The sequence below is a fragment of the Corvus kubaryi genome, unplaced genomic scaffold, assembly GCF_017639235.1.
Source record: "Corvus kubaryi isolate FWS band 111438036 unplaced genomic scaffold, C.kubaryi_AGA036_p1.0 37266, whole genome shotgun sequence".
In the NCBI taxonomy this organism is placed as follows: Eukaryota; Metazoa; Chordata; class Aves; order Passeriformes; family Corvidae; genus Corvus; species Corvus kubaryi.
Genome location: NW_024581081.1, coordinates 2,702,137 through 2,721,041, shown reverse-complemented (window position 1 = coordinate 2,721,041; position 18,905 = coordinate 2,702,137). Strand labels below are relative to the sequence as shown.

Here is an 18,905-nt window from a genome sequence, read left to right as displayed (position 1 = left end):
TAGGACTAGTTAATCTCTAAGGTCCATTCCAACCCCTTAACATTCTATGATCCAGCACAGCCAGAGAACAGCCAAATCAAGCCTGAGGATACCATAGAAAAGAGAGAAGATTCAGACCCACAGAGTAAGTAGCCGTTGATGCTCTGGGTATGTCAGGTTAACCTGTGAATGTTAACAAAGGCACTGACTGATATTTCTAAAAAAAACAACATCCAAGTATATTATGGTATGCCAAATATTGCCTATAGATATTGGTAGCAGTAGATGAATACCAACTCTCCACTAAACATGTTGTTTCACATAAATCAGAGTATTTTTCAGAAGTTCAATTTTTTACTTTTTATGGAAAAAATTCAAAATATAATGCTGGGGCATTTCATTTTGATGTGTTGTTTAAACCATTGTAAACAATTCCTATATATTATCTGTGTATAATATTAGGTATACTAAAGATGTACAATTACAACAGTGAATGTCATAAAAAACCAAAATGAAGCTATTCAGAGGAAAATATTTTAAAATGATCCATTTCTGACTTTTTTTTTTTTAAGAACTGGAAATTGTAGAAAATGGTTATTTTAGGAATAGTTTTTATACTAACTGGGAACCAGAAATATTGAAATGCAGAATAGTCCACAAGAAAAAAATCAGTTCCCAGCTGGCTCTTTCCACTGGTTTAAATGACTTACTTTGGATACTGTTGAAACAATCCATGGCAAAGTAGTTAGATAGCTCTAGGAATTTGTGCAGGCTGCAGAGTCAGTTGAGGGCTGCTGGTTCAAATCCAGAAGGCCTCCATGGGTACAAGGAATAGTTAATAGCGTGACCTCAGCCATGTGGTATGAGTTTACCTCCCTGGGTGTAGGTGAGAGTAGCAGAAATAGCATTAATTACTCCGCTTCACCATCTCACCCAAGGTCTGACATGGTGAAGCAGGGAAGACTACTGTGCTCCAGACTGAGCTAGGCTTGCTCCATGGACAAAAATGTAGCTTCCCTATTCCAGGTCCAATCCAGGTTTTATTAGCACTATTGCTGTGATGTCAAAGGAAAAGCTAGCAAGAATAGGAAGAAAGCATCAGACTAGGTAATTGGTTAGAGATGGTACCCTGGGTAGACAGGGACAAAAGGCAATGAGCTGTAGCCAGCCACACAATCCAAAGTAACAAGCAGTCAGCACTGGATTAGCAACCAAGGCAACATTAATAATTTAACTACAGTCTTCACAATGATTTAACCACGCTATTCAGAGCACAAAGCTAATGGTGATATAGTGAATGAAGCTAGAAAGTGGCAATATTCAATAAGTTTCTAAGTATCAGTGCATAAAAGAATATCTATTGGAAAAGGCAATTTCAAAGTTTTTATTCTTTCTTGTTTCCTGAAAAACAAAAAAAGCAAGCATGTAAGTTTTGATAGTTTAAGTTTGCTATTTAGTATTTTCCAGCTATGAAGGGGTGGGCTGTTTCAGTTCCTATTGACAGCCAGCTTACAGAGTGTGATAGACCAACACATTATGCTGTCTTTGAAAACTGAATAACAAATGTTTTTGCTATTTACAAGCCAGAAGTGAAGGAGTGGATCTGAGCTACAGAGCACCCTCCCAAATTATACAAACATCTCTCTGCATGCCCCGCCCGCAAATTCTGCCTTCATCGAAGTTTTAACATTATGTTATAACTCATCCCAGTTCATGGAGGGCTGCAAAAAGAAGCATAAAGGGAGAACATAGGAATGTGGTAGCTCAGAACAGGCTCTCAAAATTTATTTTATTGCTCGTCTACATGCAGAGTCATACCACCCTACTGCTGTGATTAAAATGGTAGAACCTCTCTCTAAGGATTACACCCACTACTTTATCACAAAAGATACTTGCCTGAATTAAATCCACAATTTCCCATGTTGCATTCTCTCACTCTGCAAAGTTAAATGCTTTTCTAGAACTGACCATGCAAAATGGCTGCTGTTTTTACACCTGGCATGCCTTCATGGGCAGAGCTTTTACTGTGGTGACAAAAAAAAAGGATTTTTACAATCCTTTTCTTGCACTAGCATTGAGGAGTCCATACAGTCAGGAAAAAAATGAATTAGATTTGATTGTGCCTCACATATCCTGATTGAAGCACTACTGCAAACTCCAATTGCAGCAACAAATTCTGCTAATTGCATTGTGCAAACTAGCTATGGAGCCTGGGCTGAAGGAAAATTTAAAATGCCAAGGAAAATACATTATTATATTACATACTGCCGGCTCCTCTCAACTTCAAGTTGCAGTGGTGCACCAAATCAATTGGCACAGTCTTGGAGCTCTGTGAATTCCCTCTGAGCTGGAAACTATGCAGGTCCTAAGTGCTCACCAGGTGCTGGGGATATTTTGGCTAGCTCTGGGCTAGCTCTAAGTGCGCCCTACAATAAATGGTTTCTTCTCCTACTGACAGCATTTCTCTGAAAGAACTAAATTTATGAAGCCCAGTGGAGGCACCAGGGTAGTGGTAGGGGTGGAACTATAATATTTAGGATTTGCTCAGTTTATGTGCAAAAAACTATGTCAAGCTAGACTTCCTTCTGTGGTAGGCACATGAGAAAGGATCCAGAGATGCTGGATCCTAAGGTTGTCCCTGCATCTCTAAGTACATTGCAACTGCTCTTGGTCATACCGGGAAGAAGGGTAGCCCCAATCATTCTGGATTTTAAGGATAAAAAAAATTAGTCCTATAGAGAGGCTAAAAGCAAGGGTAGATTTTTCTTTGTTTGAAAAATGTAATATGAACAGTGCCACCCAACTTTTTGGCTCAAAGCTTCATCTACATAACAATGCAATGCAGTCATTAGTTATACCACTCCGGGGCATCTTTTCTGAGATAATGAAAATATTAGGCATGCTATTAATACCACCCATTTCACATGTTGATGTGATAAATGATTGTTTGTAGTGCTTACCTTCTGTGTTATTTTATATTCTGTCCCATTTTTTATGTAAGTGAAACCTCTAAGCATTCCTGCCTTGAGCCCCTACCTTAGTGCAGGCAGTCTTTAGATCAAACCCAAAGAAAAACTGAATAATCATATTCCCAGCAAGAACAAAGGCTTGGCTGAGCCCATGGTTCAAGGTATGAAATGTGGTCCTTGAGCATGCAGTGGGCTTTGTGCAACACGTATACAAGGACCATCCTTTCCAGGCAGTGTGTGTGTTCTCTTCCACAACCAGCAGGGTGGTATGGCCCCCAGCAGACTGACAGGGGTTCCTGCCTCCCCTCCACTGCTGAGCCTCTACTAGGGAGCTAAAATGTTGAAAAGTGCATTTATTTAGATTTCTTTAATTGAAAAGGAAAGATAGCTACAGAAAAAGTAGTTGTGTTTGGACTGTATTCTGTCTCCTTAATCTCCTATGTGTCTATACCAGGTCTGCAGCAGCAACACACTAACAAACACTGCTAAGTCAGACTTTACTCTTCACCCTTCACACTTTGTACTCATTAACTACAGCCTTCCCGTGGCTGTGCTTGGATGATTTTTCCTGCTCATTCCTGTTTGTCATGTCCTCTTCTTCCAGTACTTATCTTTGAGGAGCAGAAACCAGAAACCTTGATTTGCTACTGAGAAAAACACCAACAAGGAGGTGCTTTCTACATCTCCTTCTGAGAACCTCATGTCACAGCCAGCAGAGGAATTGGTGCTAAATTGCCATAACTGAATATCTGAGGCGTGAGCTCCATCCAGCCTCAGTAAATGCTGATAGGCAAAGACTTGCAATAGAAAAAGTCACTGAGGAGAACTCTGCAGAGCTGATGTTGAAAGGTGACTAGGAAGCCCTAATCCCTTTGGATCAGGACACAGCCAGGTGCTGAAAGGATCAGTCTTTGGTTTATGGAGAAAATTATGATTCTTGCCAAAATTCCTTGATTGTTTCAGACAAACTAGATTCACCAGAAAGACTTGTTTTTACATTGTCATTTTTATTTTTGAAGATTATCTTCTGAAAACAAGAGCCTTCTTTGCTGTCGTTTTGATACATGTGATTTTGTCATGGACGTCCTTTCCTAGCTGATTGAGTAGTGTTGTTCCAGAATGTCAGACCTCCTCTGGATTTTAAACGTACTCCACCAAATCCACCTTAGGATGAATCTCCATGATAGAAGCAATACTGCCTTCAATGATTGCATTGAACATAAAATATATTTACTGATTTTGCAAGACTTTTTAATGAGCTCTGGAAATTTTTCAAAACTATTTAATATCCTTAGAAGAAACCTAGTATAAAAATAAAATATTACTTATATAAAACACATCAGGATGCCATGGAGGGAAAGAGCCATATACAGACCATTTACTCTGCTCAAAGTGGATTTAGGACTCAACAGTGTGCTGAGAAAGTTAAACTGCCTATTAGCCAGTGCCAGCTGCACCAGAGGCTGTTTTCAGATGTGTTTAATGGGCAGGGATCCAGCATTACTGTCATATCTACTTCCATCCTTTGCCTGTCCCTGTCCCTGAAGTATGTAGTGGTATTTCCATATTGTATAAAGCCTATTTAGTAGTGAAGATCCTTTCTTGAGCAATTTTATAGCTTCAAGACTCAGGCAAAGTAAAAAAAGAAACACCAGCACCCTCTTCCAAAAAAAAAAAAAAAAAAAAAGAAGATCGTTTTCCCCACATAAAGAAAAGTAAGTCTATCAATTTAAAACATCCATCCAGACTCCTGCTGGTCTCCTTTTATTTTTTTTTTCCCTAGTTTTTAATTACTTTTCTCTTAACAGCTCCTCATGACAAGATATCTCTCTTCCCAGCCCAGAGGGAATGACTGAAGCTTCTGTTTGACTATCCCAGTGTTTTTCTGACAGCTGTACTGCTAGCTTTGCCTTCTTATCTTTTTTTGTTGCTGTTTTTCCTTAGCTCTTGGGATTGGCTAATAGAAGATCTCTGTTGTGAAGCACATCTACAACGTGGCAGGGTCATTTTTTCCCTCTGGCAAAGGAGTTTTTGTTTGCAACAGGTGAAGATGAGTTGGTGCAAACAGCAAGCTGTGTGTAGTAGTAACTCCACCAACTTTGAGGGTCTTTATCAGAGTACCTAACTCAGTGACACATACAAAAGAGGACATGAAGCTGGTCTCTGGAAAGGAAGTACAGAAGACTTCCGAGCTTGTGCCAGACCCCAGTGAAGTCCAAGTGAGTGCCCAAGTGTCCTATCATTGTCCTTTCCTGTTAGTACATGGAGCACAATGGGACAGCAGTCCTACTAAGAGCCTCTAGGGGCTACTGCAGTTCAATAAATTACAATAAATAAAATGAAAACCCAGTTTTGAGTCTGATATGGGCTGTGTTAATCTCTGGTGTGCTATCTGGGACTTCAGAAGAGTTACATGCAATGGAATACCGCCCACTGAGCCCTTGCTGACTGCTCTCACATTGCCACGAAGGATAAAGGATCACAGTGAGTACACACTGTTCTCTTAGGACGCAGTATTTTGTCTTGTTTTCCTGGAGGACGAAATAGTCTTTCAGTACTCTTTCTTGCTTTGTTCCCTGCTTTCTGATAATACTATAAAAGTAGCATCTTTAGCTTATGCTGGGTTCTGCAGAGATCACTCCAACTTTATGTACATAACAGTTATTTCACTCTTTGCTAGCGCTTTAATGAAATTTGCTTTTATTTGAGTTAATAAGAATGAATGTTTTACTAATTTTCTCTTTAAAGATACCATTCACCCTTGATAATTCTCTCCCACCACATGGGGTTTGGTTCACTGTGAAGTGTTGCATGCGCCATACGAGGCGTAGCAAGAGAATGTTCATGTGAGAGAAGGAGCAAGCTTGAGAGCAGAATATTTAAGAAACTCAGAATTTAGGAGGAAATCTCTGCAGGATATTACAGCAAATTTCACTCCAAGAAGGTTTCACTATGTCAATAGGCGTAACACAAAGGCTGCCTGTTGTTTCACAAACAATGAATCCTCTCCAGCCTATAAGTAATGTAAAGTCTCAAGATCTTTAAAAAATTCTGCTAGCTTGAGGCTACCTACCCAGCATGCCTCCTTGTTTACAACTTCCACTACAAACATATATTGTGTTTGTTTTCAGACAGACATCAGCTTTCCCGACTCCTGCAATGAACCTCCAGTACATATTAGCAGCAGGCTTTTAAGCAGTTTTTATATCCAGTGACGCTGGACAGCATGATCATGGAGTGGTTGGCTCTACACCACGGAGAAGTGATCTCCTTGGCAGGAGATGTGTGGTGCAGCCCCTTCACCTACAGTGGTAATGAGTTACTGCCATCAGCTGCCACGCCTTATCTGCTCGTCAGGCAAACTCCCTTATAGCCATTTATAAAGGTAAAATTAAATGATGCGCTGAGTAAAGGTGCTGCCACACCTTACATGGATCTTGGGCATATAAATGGGATCTACACAAAGGAATGGATTTGTAAGGTTCAATTTTTGGTCCAAATTTTTGTCCTTTGTGTGAGAGGGCCTGAACTCCCAACATCTCCAAGAGTGCAGATGAATGTCCTTACCGCTTGAGCCCTCTTCTGATTTTGTTGGTCACTCATACTGCATTTTTGTGTGCAGATAAGTAAGCCCAGGGGAGAGACCTTGTGCTTAGGCTAGTATATCTTGCCAAGGTTAGGACCCCTTGCATGGAATAATGTGCTTGGGGTCTGGCAGGATGCCAAGGGCACAGACCCTGTACGTGTCCCTTCCTAACCAGCAGTGTCTCATAGGAAATGCAAGTGCTTCTCTGTTTTGTCTGGTGTCTGATCCTGTCCCTATGGGTATGGTGTACTCTATGACAAGTGTTTGTTCATGTTGTTTTTAGAATCTCATTAGATTGTAGACGCTCAGAAAGAGGTTTTGTGTGCAGTCAGGAATACAGAATCCTGGGTATTTGTAGAGCTTACAGACAGGAAAACAAAAGTCAAGATGCTGATGGAGTGTGGGCAATCGAGATTTGGATAGCAAGTCTGAAGTTAAGCAGTTAAAATCCACTTTCTTTCAATTTCATCCACTTTCACTCTTTATTGGAATGATCCTGAAACACATTGTTCAAAAAAATCAAATTTGGGTAAAGGACAATTTAGTCTATAGTTCTACACTTCAAATGAAAAATTCGTAATGATGAAAGGCTTCTGTCTGGGACCTGAGTCTTGGCTACTTCTAAGCATCCTCAGAGTTTTCTCTTTGTTGTTACCCACTCTGGTTTTCCTGGAGGCTTTTTACACATGAACCAGAATTTTTAAAAGTGAATGCAATTTATTTAAAAGCACGTTTGATGTTCAAGAAGAGATAAATAGTTCATTCTAATACAATGTAATAGACCAAGACTATAACAGGGTATGGCCCACACCAGAGAGCTGGATTGATTGTTGGGATCAGTCGAGGAACAACTGCAAGCCATAACCATCATTCAGATTTTTTATTCTGTATGGGAAGGGGCATCCACCCAGATCTTTCCAGTTTTCTAAATCTTGGCTGACAGGTGTCCATCCACACAATGACAGCAACACAATACACTGCTAGACACAGAGGGAAGATCCCCTCTCCCCTGCTTCGGGCTGATTCACTGAGGATATAAGGGAAGTACTTTCTTGGACAAACTATGACTGAACCATTGCATCAGTGATACCCATTTAGGAGCATTCAGCCTGGCAGTTGCATAATCATGAAGCGTACCTGCAAAGTATAAGCAAGAAAAGCCTCTAGTTAAGTGAATTTAAGAAAGCAGCAAGGGGGAGGGAAGGTTCACCAAGTCAGATAATGTTCCTGTCCATCCCCCAGGAGGTGAGCTATTGTCAGGCTTTCATTAGCTCTTAAAATTCCAGCTGCACATCGAATTTCCAGGCCCTACATATCCAACTAAGGTATTACTTCCTTACTGCCCAAGTCAGGTTTTGTGTTCTACAAATGCTCTCCAGAAATATCATTATAAATCCATAGCTGAAAGGGCCTGTGCATCTTAAGTGCTCTATCATTTTCTACCTCTGAATATTCTGCCAGCAGAGATTTAGAACATTGGCTCTGTAAATGCTTTCATGTCAAGACTAAAGGCAAAACTTGTTTAATTCATTCTTTGACCCAACAGCAGCTTTATCTTAGGTTATCACTTGTTAAGCTCTCTAGAATGTTTTAAACATGAAGGGGGCTGCTGTGTATATATATCCAGTGTATTGTATTTTACTTGTACAAATTTGACAGTAGTGATCCATAAACATCAAACCATTTCCTTTCTGTGCTGCAAAATATGCTTTTCTTTATCTCCAGTCCCAGGGTGTGTAACCCATCCTAGACAAAAGAACAAAACAAAAATTGTATTTTATTTTCTACCCAATTTGTAATTCTTTATTGTAGGTCACTAGAGGTCACAGATCTATATACATCTGCTTATGTGTATATATTTTTATATTTTCTTGTGTGTATAAAATAAAGTTTTGGTGTGCATATAAATATACCTGTATGTACTGTTTGGGTACATGTGTATTTATAAGTATAAATATGCACACACATGAGGACAATTTTGCATGCTGTGGTGTAAATGGAGGACTGTAGTTATATATCAAATGTACTGCAACCTGATTAGAATAACAACTAAGGTTTACTGTACATCAAAATAATTTACACTACTCTGGGTAAACCCATCATTTCTGTAAGCACAGGATTTATCTCTAAGTTGTCAAAACACAACTGTATTTAAAAACAGCATCTAAAAATGACCCCTCAGAAATGACATCAACAGAATCCTTTTGGATTTACATTACATAACATGTATCAGAGACTCAAAGGCCTTGTATTATAGAGTCACAAGACTCTTGATATCAGTCTGTATATTTACTCCCAACAGTGGTGTTTTCTACACCGTAGGACAGACAACTTTTCACCCGAACACCCCATTCTTGGGTTGAAGTCTGATTCCTCTCTCTCTGAACATCATGACAAGATCTGAGTACTTGCCATCCTTTTATTGCCTCTTTTAAAAACCCAAAACAACCAGCCAAAGCCAAAGTAAAAAAAACCCCAAAAATAACCCCAAACCATCAATTGGGTGGGAGCCTCGAGGGGAGGCTTGTAATGTCTTGCAATACATTCCCCAATCCAGAGAAGCAGGGGACCAAGGGCCGCAATGCAGGCAGCGGAGTTCAACCCTGTGCAGAGACATGGATGCTATTTCAAATAGTTCAATCTCAACACCCATCTTATCTTCTATTTACCCACTGTGACATCAGCACAAAAGGGTTTAATAAGCACATACTAGACTAGAATGAAACTGCAAAGCTCAGTGTCTGTTCAGGAAACTGCCTGCTACTTGCTGATACCACCTTCCAAAACTACATGCTACAGTCCTTGGGTCTACCTGTGACTACCAAGCTGGAGATGGGGAAGCCCTCAGCTGGTGGTGGCTGCTGGTGGCTGTGGTGTGTCACAGAAGCTCAAGCAACCCCTGTGACTAAGTGCCAATCAGTTAAGACATGGGCACTAGCAGCAGCAGACCTCTGTCAGATGCCTTGGCCCTGAGTAATTTCTCAAGAAGATATGTTAACAGAAGGAGCATGAAAACAATACCCTGAATGGAAGTACAGGACAGCAAAAGTTACAGCTCCATCAGGAAGGAGGTACTTTAGAAATGTGGTAGACAGCTTGACAAAGTTTAAATCATCTGCTTTGTAACTGCAAGTAATAGTTGCCAGCAGCAAGGGGCATACTTAGAAGAGAGTTTTCTTTTTGACACCTGCTTGTTTTGAAGCGCTTTATGGTTTTAATAGTTTTCAGTTGGTGCAGGCAGCAAAACCTATGAAAATACAGTGTAGAACTGCAGAAAGAATGTGCCTCGTACAGAATTAACTGGTTGTGGCACGCGTACAGAGCAGACAGCAGGGTGAGCAAGAACGGTGTGCTAAAGAGAGTTGGAATCAGCCCTGACTAATAAAAACCAGCAGAAGATGTTACCTAGAGTGAGATTCAGCTCCACCAGTCACAGCTGTCAAAAAAGTTAGATGTCTAGTCAAATCTAATCCCTTATGTTCTTGAGGCTGGTGAGGCACCAGCACAAAAGGCAGCTCCAGAGGTTAATGAATCTCAGCTATTTGGAAGAAAGCTTAAAACAGGAAGATCTGTCCTCTCAAAGGAGCAAAACCAAATACCAAGGATAAAACCTCCTTACTTTTTCCACAGTTGCAGTAACATGAAGTGAACCACATTTATGACCCAAGCTGATGCTCATAAGGAAAGAACACTAACACAATAGACATGCTGGAACAGCCAAAATCCTCTGTTTTTCATGTGTGGTTGGGGTTGGAGGGAAATAAATTTGTAAAATACTCCAACACCAGGCACTGTGAAAGATGTAGACAGACAGTGGGAGGCATTTCTGCTAAACTCTCGTTCTATGCCATGAAAGCTAAAAGGGTTTTAACTATATAACTATAACCAAAATATTGAGCCCCAGACAAGGTATACTGAGGTCCCTGATGCACCAGATGCCAGAAAAATTTTCAATTTCTGTAATTTTAGTTCCCTTTTGAGTTCAGAATGGCTTCTATTTCAATTTGCTGCCATAACCTGTAACAAAGGAAAATCATAGCTCACACTGAACAACAAAACCATATATTTATTTCTTTTTAAAGAATGTATGAATATTTTTAAGAAGTATAAGCAGTTAGAAAGCCCTGAGACCAGTTGATGTTAATGATTTTCTATTCAATGCATGGATTTTTCTTAAATAAATAAATAAATAAATCAGCTGTTAATACCGTGCTTATTCGTCCACTAATGTCATAGCCATGAAAAAGGTATGTATACAATGTAGTATGCTCCACTGGCACTGAGACAATGACACCTTTTTAGAGTGTGAGTAGAGAAATTATTTCAGACATATATTTGGAATAGCTATTTGAAGCTATCATGTTGCAGTGAATAAAATGTGTTTATCCATGCTTACTCTGCAATCAAATCTAGCACTGTAGTTTAATGGGCTGATATTCTCATCGCTTTAACTTTCTTGCTTGACAGGGGATCAGCCTCTCTTTGATGCCCACATAGAGTAGGCAAACTTGCAGATTTCAATCCTTCTGGAATTCTTCTCTGAGATAATAAGCTATAGTGTACCTTTTGGCCGGACAAAGAAGTTGTGAGTCTGGCAGCATTCCCCTCAGACAGGGCAGGACCTCAGAGAGGGGCTATTGGTGAGGAAACTTCATCGTCAATGTCATTACAAAAAAGGTAGCTCCTTAGAAAAATGCTTGAAACACATGCAGAGAACTAAATTAGCCATGAAGAACAACAAAACCCAGTCTATCACCACTTAGAAAAAAATACCCAGATGAAAGTTATGGGACTAAATAACCTGAACTTGAATGGAATTATCTGGGCGTTTTTTGTTTCCTTGTGGGTCATATAGAAAGAAAAAACAGTGCTACACCTTTGATGTAGTTTTAATAAATATTCAAAGTCCCTTCAATTACTGCCTGAATAATTACTGTGGATGCAAAAAAAAAAAATGCAGAAAACCAGAATGACTTTCTGGTCTTCCTCAGGGGAATAGCCTTTGGAAGTAGCAGCACTGTATAACACTGTATTGTATGCGAGGCAACTTCAAAGAGAGGAAAGGAGAGAGATGAGAATAGTAGATGTTGTAAGCCCCTCAAAGGCACTATCTTGCTAGCTGTGCATGCAGAAGAGTCTACTTTAGTGCTACAGCCTTGTGCCATGGTGATTGGCCAACTACGGTTTTGGAAATGATGCTTTCTTGCTCTTTGTGCCCTGAAGGAAGTCTCTGTACATTACCTTGCTGTCTGCTTCACTGAATCCTTCACAGTGAAAAAAACCTGGCCATGAGAAACAGAGAATGTTTTCAAGCCAAAACACATGAAGACACTTCTCTTGGTAGTGAGAGTTTAATTCCAGGGATCATTATCAGCGCATCTTATGCTTTGATCCACTGCTAGGCTTGTTGAGACCAGCCTTTTCCAGAAGCACACCATGATCCCTCTTGTGATTCCCCACAGAACGTCAGCAACACCACTTCTCTCATGAAAACAGGCAGAACTTTGTGATAGATGTTTTTAAGCTATTAGAGTTGAAGAAAATATTTTGTACTGTGCTGGTGAAGGATATTGGAAGGTCTACATGGTGTCTCTAAAAAGGCTGATATCACCAAGTCATGTTGTGCTCTCATTCTAGAGGTCCAAGAAAGCCTTTAATTCATATTGAGGAAGAGACATCTTGTTATCTCACTCCATCCCTCAAGTTACTAGCTGGAAAACCCTGTATTCCCCACAATAACAGAATGGTAGGGTCCTACTCTCAGGTTTTTTCATTCATTACCTCAATGTCCCTCTTATAATTATTAGTTCACCTGACTCTCTGATTGCAAGGATGGCTCCGTGGACTCTATAGCCTGCCAATTTTCAAAGAATTCTATCATCACACACTGTGTGGACATGTCCTCTCAGTCTCAGAGAATCAAGTAGCAATGACTGAACATCATGTGGATACACAGTCATGTCCTATGATGCTTCTGTCTCCTGGTGAATCTGAAGTGTGTTGGTCTTAGCAATTGCAGAACTTTCCTAAAACTTAAAAATGCCAACAAGGGTTCAAATACTTCATGCCTTGGTCAAGCCAGTTGAAAGACTGAGGAATACTGAGGATGAGGGATAAACCTCTCAAAATCAGAACATGGGTATGAAAGTCATCCTTCTCTACTTCAGCTTCCTGTATTGCATTTTATAATTTCTGCCCTCAGACAGCTGCTTTAGGGGGCCTGTATGGGGAGTGCTGGGCTTCCTCTATTCCTATTTCCATATATAGGGCAGTCTCTGCTACTGACTCTTGATACTCACATTTCTGTTTTGGAGAATGCAACCCACATCAGTTGAAGCTTGTGAGTGACGGGGAATTCTGCAGAGGAAACAGGATCCTTCTGTTCTGCAACTGCTGGTTAAAAAAGACTCCCTTTCTGATTGTCATGCCAGTGATCCACAACTTTCTGGGCTGAATAGGAGCTATATTTATTATGTCTTGCCTTCTTCTGTGATTCAGCAGCAAACAGGCTGAGATTTACAAACAAAAGTAAAATGACATCAGCAGTTGTCAAATACAAAAAGACAAAAGTGACAAAGACATTTTGCTTTAATACTTCTAAGCAGATACTGCAAGTAACAGAATGCACACTCAACCACAAAGGAATATTCAACATGGAATTTTAAAACAGTTGCTAGCATTCATGTCTTGGAGAAAGAAATGTTCTTGCCTGCCTCAATAGCAATTGGCATTTTTTGGTCAGCTGATCAAAGATGGGCACAGCAGTGGCTGTGGGCAGCTGCAGCAGCTGAGCCAGTGAACCCTGGCACAGGGACAGAGCCAACAGGTGCCAGCCAGGCAGGCAGCACCTATGCACAGCATCAGCCTCGTACAAGACCTCCGGAGGACATGGGGATGGTGCATGCCCTTCCAGCTATGCTAGGCACTTCTTTGCTGTTACAACTAGTTCCTGCATTACCAATACCGAGGGAAAATGAAGGATTAAAGGCAGGGTAGTCATGGATCTCTAACTGTGCTACTCTGTGTATGGTCACTGAGCTCCTATCAGTTACCAAGCCATCCACGTTATCCACAGACAAACTTGCCCACTAAGCTAGGGGGAGACCATATACCAGGCTTTTCTGGAGCAGCACTAGAAGCACTGCCGAACTTTGTGCCTTGTTAATCACTTGGTGTAGTGAAAACAATCCAGTAAATTCCTTGTCAGCATCTAATAATTTTCTTTATCTTTCTCCAGTTTTCTATGTAACTCACAGAATCAAGAGGCTAATTCATCCCATAGATCTAGGCTTTCTGCTATAATCGGGTATCCTGTTTGGCATTTCCTTATCTGATCAGCTTCTCTTGTACAGAAGGATGAGTAAATGAGGACCACTCAGATAAGAATTGATCAGGGCTTATTCCTTAGAGCCCAAATCAGACTTTTTCTGATGCTGAAGCAGATGCTGCCCATCTTTCAAAGACAGGTGCTCATATATTTCTGACCTTTCCTTCCCACCACAGAGAAAAAGGGCCTGAAACACAGAAAGAAAGATATTTTGCTATGGGCTTATATTCCTTCACCTATGCTTCTCTTTCTGCCTCTCCTAGATTCCCTTGATCAAGAGTCTCTTGATCTTTTGGTTCTGAAAGTCATCACACCAAGTTTCAAACATCCAATCATTCATAAGTTCTCCCTCCGAGAAATATGTCAAACTCATTTTGCATGTTTGTCTCTGATCCTCTTTACAGATACATTTAAGAACTTCCCTGCATTAACATTCCTACTCTTCACCTTGCATCAGATGATTCCTTTCTCTTTTCAAAACTAAATGCCAGATTTCTTTTGATCTCAGGAGTGAAACTGACTTTTTACCTCTGTTTTCTTAATAGCTGAGGGGAAGCATTGTCAGTTTTGAAGATTTCAGCTCATGGTATTTTCTGCTTGAACAGAAGCATAGCCAAAGCATGTATTTTTCACCTTAGATAATATGCCAATTCTCTAAGGGCAAGAGGCTCAACAGGTAAATGGGCATGAATTTTACAGAAATCAGCTATCTAAGTTAGACCAGCTGAGATTCTGGTTGGAGAAATCAAAAGCAATCTGTTCTAGAGAGCAAGTACAGTCAGCAATTGACTTTAAGTTGCTTTTCTTTTCAATGCATATTCTTGGCTTGAGGATATCAAAGAGTTTTCTTCTGACTCTTCCTTGTACTTTTTTGTGGTCCTACTTGGGTGTAAGTTCACCCTCACACTACGTATTCACTTTCACTCTCACCTTGCTTTTAGACTGGGTGCTGAGCTGACATCTCTATGAAAACTGTCTGACACATCCTATGGCTGTCACTGAGCAAGACCAAGTGGCCTCTTTTTCTGCTCATTGGTTTCTCATACTTCAGTGACTCTCCTGTTTATTTTTGGAGGGCCTTGTAGCTCTGCTTCATTTCCTGCACAAACTAACTGCTGCAGTTGAGTAGGATGAAAGGATCCATGCCCATTTTTCTTCCACATTGCCCTTTCCTCATGCATTTTTCCCCCCTATCCAATGGAAACAATGACTGAGTTAGGTGGTAGATTTCAAGTCCCAACAAATAAACACACAGTGATGAGTCCTTGACTTCATTACATGTTCCATAATTAACAGAATTCCTTTCTTGCATAGGTGGGAAGGTATGCATCAGCACTGCTGCCTGGCCAGTGTATTTGGGAAATGGAGTTTGGTGGAGAGGCAAAGTCCCCAACAAAGAAACAGAACAGGATCTCTGGAGTGCTGTGATGGCTCTTCAGAACTGAAGTATTTCATGCAGTTTCTTGGTTTGCCTGCTCAGGTTTTCAATGAAAAATTGAAATGTTCTATGGGAAGCAGAACCATTTAATGAATAATTCACTGCAACTGAAAGCTCGCCTCTCGGTTGCAAAACAGTTTGATGTAAAACTTTTCAGTTGCTTCCAATCAGGACAAATGTAGAATTCTCTCTGTGCTGTCCTGGGGCTCCAAAGGCAACACAGCTGTTGTCCTGTATCTTCAGTAGCAATAAACATTTGATTAGCTTGTGTGCTTAAGATATAGGCGTGAGAAGAAGAAACAAGAACTAATTTACTGGAAGTCCCCTTGAATTCTCCTCTGAAATTATTTTGCTTGGGATTGTTTAGGCCAGGGATAAAGCTTAGTTTTTTCTTGCTTGTTTCTGTTGTATGTTTGTGTTGTGCAAAGACCTGTTTTTTTCACACGTTTGAAAAAAATCAGCTTTATTTCTTATTCTGCCATTGTACTAGGTTTGTCACCTGCTTGCTATAAGTAATACTTTTCACTGAGATGGATTAAACTATTCAAATGCCTTTGAGCTGATGTGCTTCTAAACTAAATTCTGTAATAATTAATGAAGACATGTACTGTAAAAATAATTGTCCCAGTTTGGTGTAAGAGAGAAAACTGAGAGTGCCAGTTGCTTCATGGACAGCCTCAGCTGAAAGATCACCAAAAGCCACCATAGGTGGTTTGGGAAGTTTTGACTGCGTCTACATTAGTCTCTCTTTCTGCAGAATATGTGCTTTCAATCCTCAGGACGAGTCAGTGGGCACCTTTCCCCTGATCATCTCCCTGTTTTTCTACCTGACTATTGGAATATGGTAACATTTGGTGGAGGTGGTACATAAACCCTCTGGTTGCTTTCATCATTCTGTCAAAGGGAGGAAAATAATCAAAGTGCTGCAGCAAGAAAACAAATGGCCAAATAGCCATTGAAGCAGGAGGTTCCAACTCATTGGAGCTCAGCTTATTACAGGCCATATGCCTGAGTGGCTCCTCTCACCAAGTGCTTCACCCAGATATGGAAACAAGTGTGAAAGTGCCTGTGGTTCATCAGGCCTGATTTGCTATAACCATATGCAGCTACTGCGAGCACAGAAAATAAGAACCTGAAGAGGCTGTGGGGCTAACAGAAGAGAGAATCCTTGACAAGATACAACATTAACATATAAATTTCCCAAATATTTATGTAAAGATGATAACAGGCAATAATAATTTGTTTTTCCAAGCTCACAGCAGATGATCTTGTTTTAGTCCACAGGCTATATTCCTAAATTATGCAGCTTATAGGTAGAGAAATAAATTGAAGTGCTCTTCTACTTTTAAATATCTAGATATTTTTAAATATCATGGGGTTGGATTAATAGTTTCTCTTGACAGATACCACTAGCTCACACCCTTATGCTCAACGTTTGCAGGGCTTGCTGTGTAAATGAGGGACTAAGCACATAACTCAGGTCCTGAATGATGGATGTGTTACAGAGACTGAATGGCAGAACTGCCAGAATAAGGAGAACAGAATGGGTGGAAGAAGTCTTTTTTTACCTGGCATTTCAGTTATCTTTACTTGGCAGAACTCTTTCCAAGAGCACTGAAGTGTCAGACCCCAGCCAGCCATTTCATTTGGGTGTTAGGAAGTCTTAATTTTCTAGAAAATGGAAGTGGCCCTCAGCAACAAAGAGCTTGCTCTAGAGCTGCTATATTCCCCATCCTCTCTGCACAGTACTTATTTACTCACAGGGCTTAGTTGTTTAAGGACTTCTTCTGGAAGACATGCTCCTGCTAAAGTGTCTTTGCTAATTTGGAGAAAGCATTCTTTTCAGAATAACGATATGCAGTTTTAGTTATTCTGGAGGAGGTGCTCCGCTCTAAGTTCATACCATGTCCTTAATTCAAAAAGGTTTTCCTAAAGAAGATGGTGCTTCATCTCTCATCACCTGTTCCATATTTCTGCGGCCAGTTGTACAGCTCTGTGGCCTTTTTGTCCCCTATACTGGGGTTATGTCATCTGTCTAGTAACTCTTTGCACACATAATTCACAGCACTGTCATAATTCACTACAGCTACATCGGTCCACCCACATTTTATAAAAAGGATGATGACAAGCTTTATTTCATTTCATTTATACTCCCCTTCTATGTGAGGGACTCCTGTCCTACCTTTGAAGCCTTTCACCTTTATTTTCTGCTTTGGTGGCTTTTGCTTCCCCTTTTATATTGCCCACTTGAAAGCTTTTTTTATGGTTTGTGTGCCTTGCTTAACTTTCCTAGCAGCACATCAAGTAAGCATGCCCTTTATAACTAAAATGAGCTGTGCTGACAGCACTGGTCTGTCTCTGGTTTGGTTTGAAATGTTGTTACATGAAATGCTAAGGAAGGTGTCTAGACATGGTGCAGAGTAGGCATCTCATGCACACTGTTAGAAGACATTACTAATCCCTCAGTGCCAGTTGCTGTCCTCACCCGTGTTAGTTCAAGGGAAAAAGAAAGGTTATATGACAATGTTTTTACCTGCACAGGATGGTTTTAACAGCCTTTCTTTTCACGTAACAATAAGCAAAACTAGATATGGAAATCTGGTTTCTTAGAAATTAAAAATATCATCTTACCAGTCTTAATAAATTTGCCATTCTTTGCTTCTGTGTTGCATAAAGGTCCATTAATTATTATGCTGTCTCTGAACATGGCTCCAAAGAACGGGGTGACCACCTTTTTCAATAAAATTGCAGATTTACAATTTTCCAGCTCAGTGAATTGCTGGTATTTAAATATATTGAAAGGCCAGTGCCAGACTGCTCTGCCTCCCTGTGCCGCATTTTATTGGAAAGGGGGTGCTAGAAGGGGGCAGGAGGAGAGAAAGAAAAGGAGCAGAGAAGAAAATACAGGGTAGGCAGATATGATGGTAGGAAAAGCCTTCAAAACCAGAAGGGATTAGAGTGCCTGAAGGGACCTAAGGCTCAGAGGTGGGTGGCCCTTGGTGTCTCTTCAACCCTTCTCTTGCTCCCAAAAGGGAGCGATGAACCTTACTAGGACCCTGGACAGGGCAAGGCTGGTTTCTCCCAAGAGGTATGGTCCTTCACTCTGGCTGTGAGATGAGGGCAAAGCTGGCCAAACTGCCTTTTGCCTCTTTGCCCAGGAAATATCAGAACAAAGCACAAACTCTGCACCATGCCTCAAATCCAGGTAGGTTTGACATGGCTGTGCAAACACGTGGGATGATTCATACTTTCTTTCAGGTCTCCTTGGCTGGGAAGGGGAAAGATGAGTCCGTGCAGGATTTTCCTCTTGTCTGCAATCAAAAATTGGTTTTATCCTTCTGCAAAATTGTGCATTCTTTTGGCAACAGGGAAGGCAGGAAAAAAAAATAGTAGGAAACAAAGTAAAGGGACTGAAAAGAGAAAATTAATGTTTATCTACATAAAAATTATCAGAAGGTAGAGGGATGGGGGGTAGCAACAAAGGCAAAGCTGAGGCTTACATTTTTGTGCCTCTGGCTTGTACTCATATGTTGTGACATATAGTTAAGCAACATCTTATGTCTGCCTTACCTGAGTATGACAAACAGCCTTTCTTACAGACAAAAA

At 40.6% G+C, this 18,905-nt stretch overlaps 1 long non-coding RNA gene across 1 annotated transcript; it reads left to right on the top strand.

The window, feature by feature from the left end:
• The first annotated feature begins 616 nt into the window (after positions 1-616).
• LOC121663148 lies at positions 617-18,643 on the top strand. The gene is made up of 3 exons (XR_006015545.1): positions 617-5,432; positions 6,080-6,333; positions 18,558-18,643. It is a non-coding gene; the product is annotated as an uncharacterized LOC121663148 (long non-coding RNA).
• Positions 18,644-18,905: the final 262 nt, after the last annotated feature.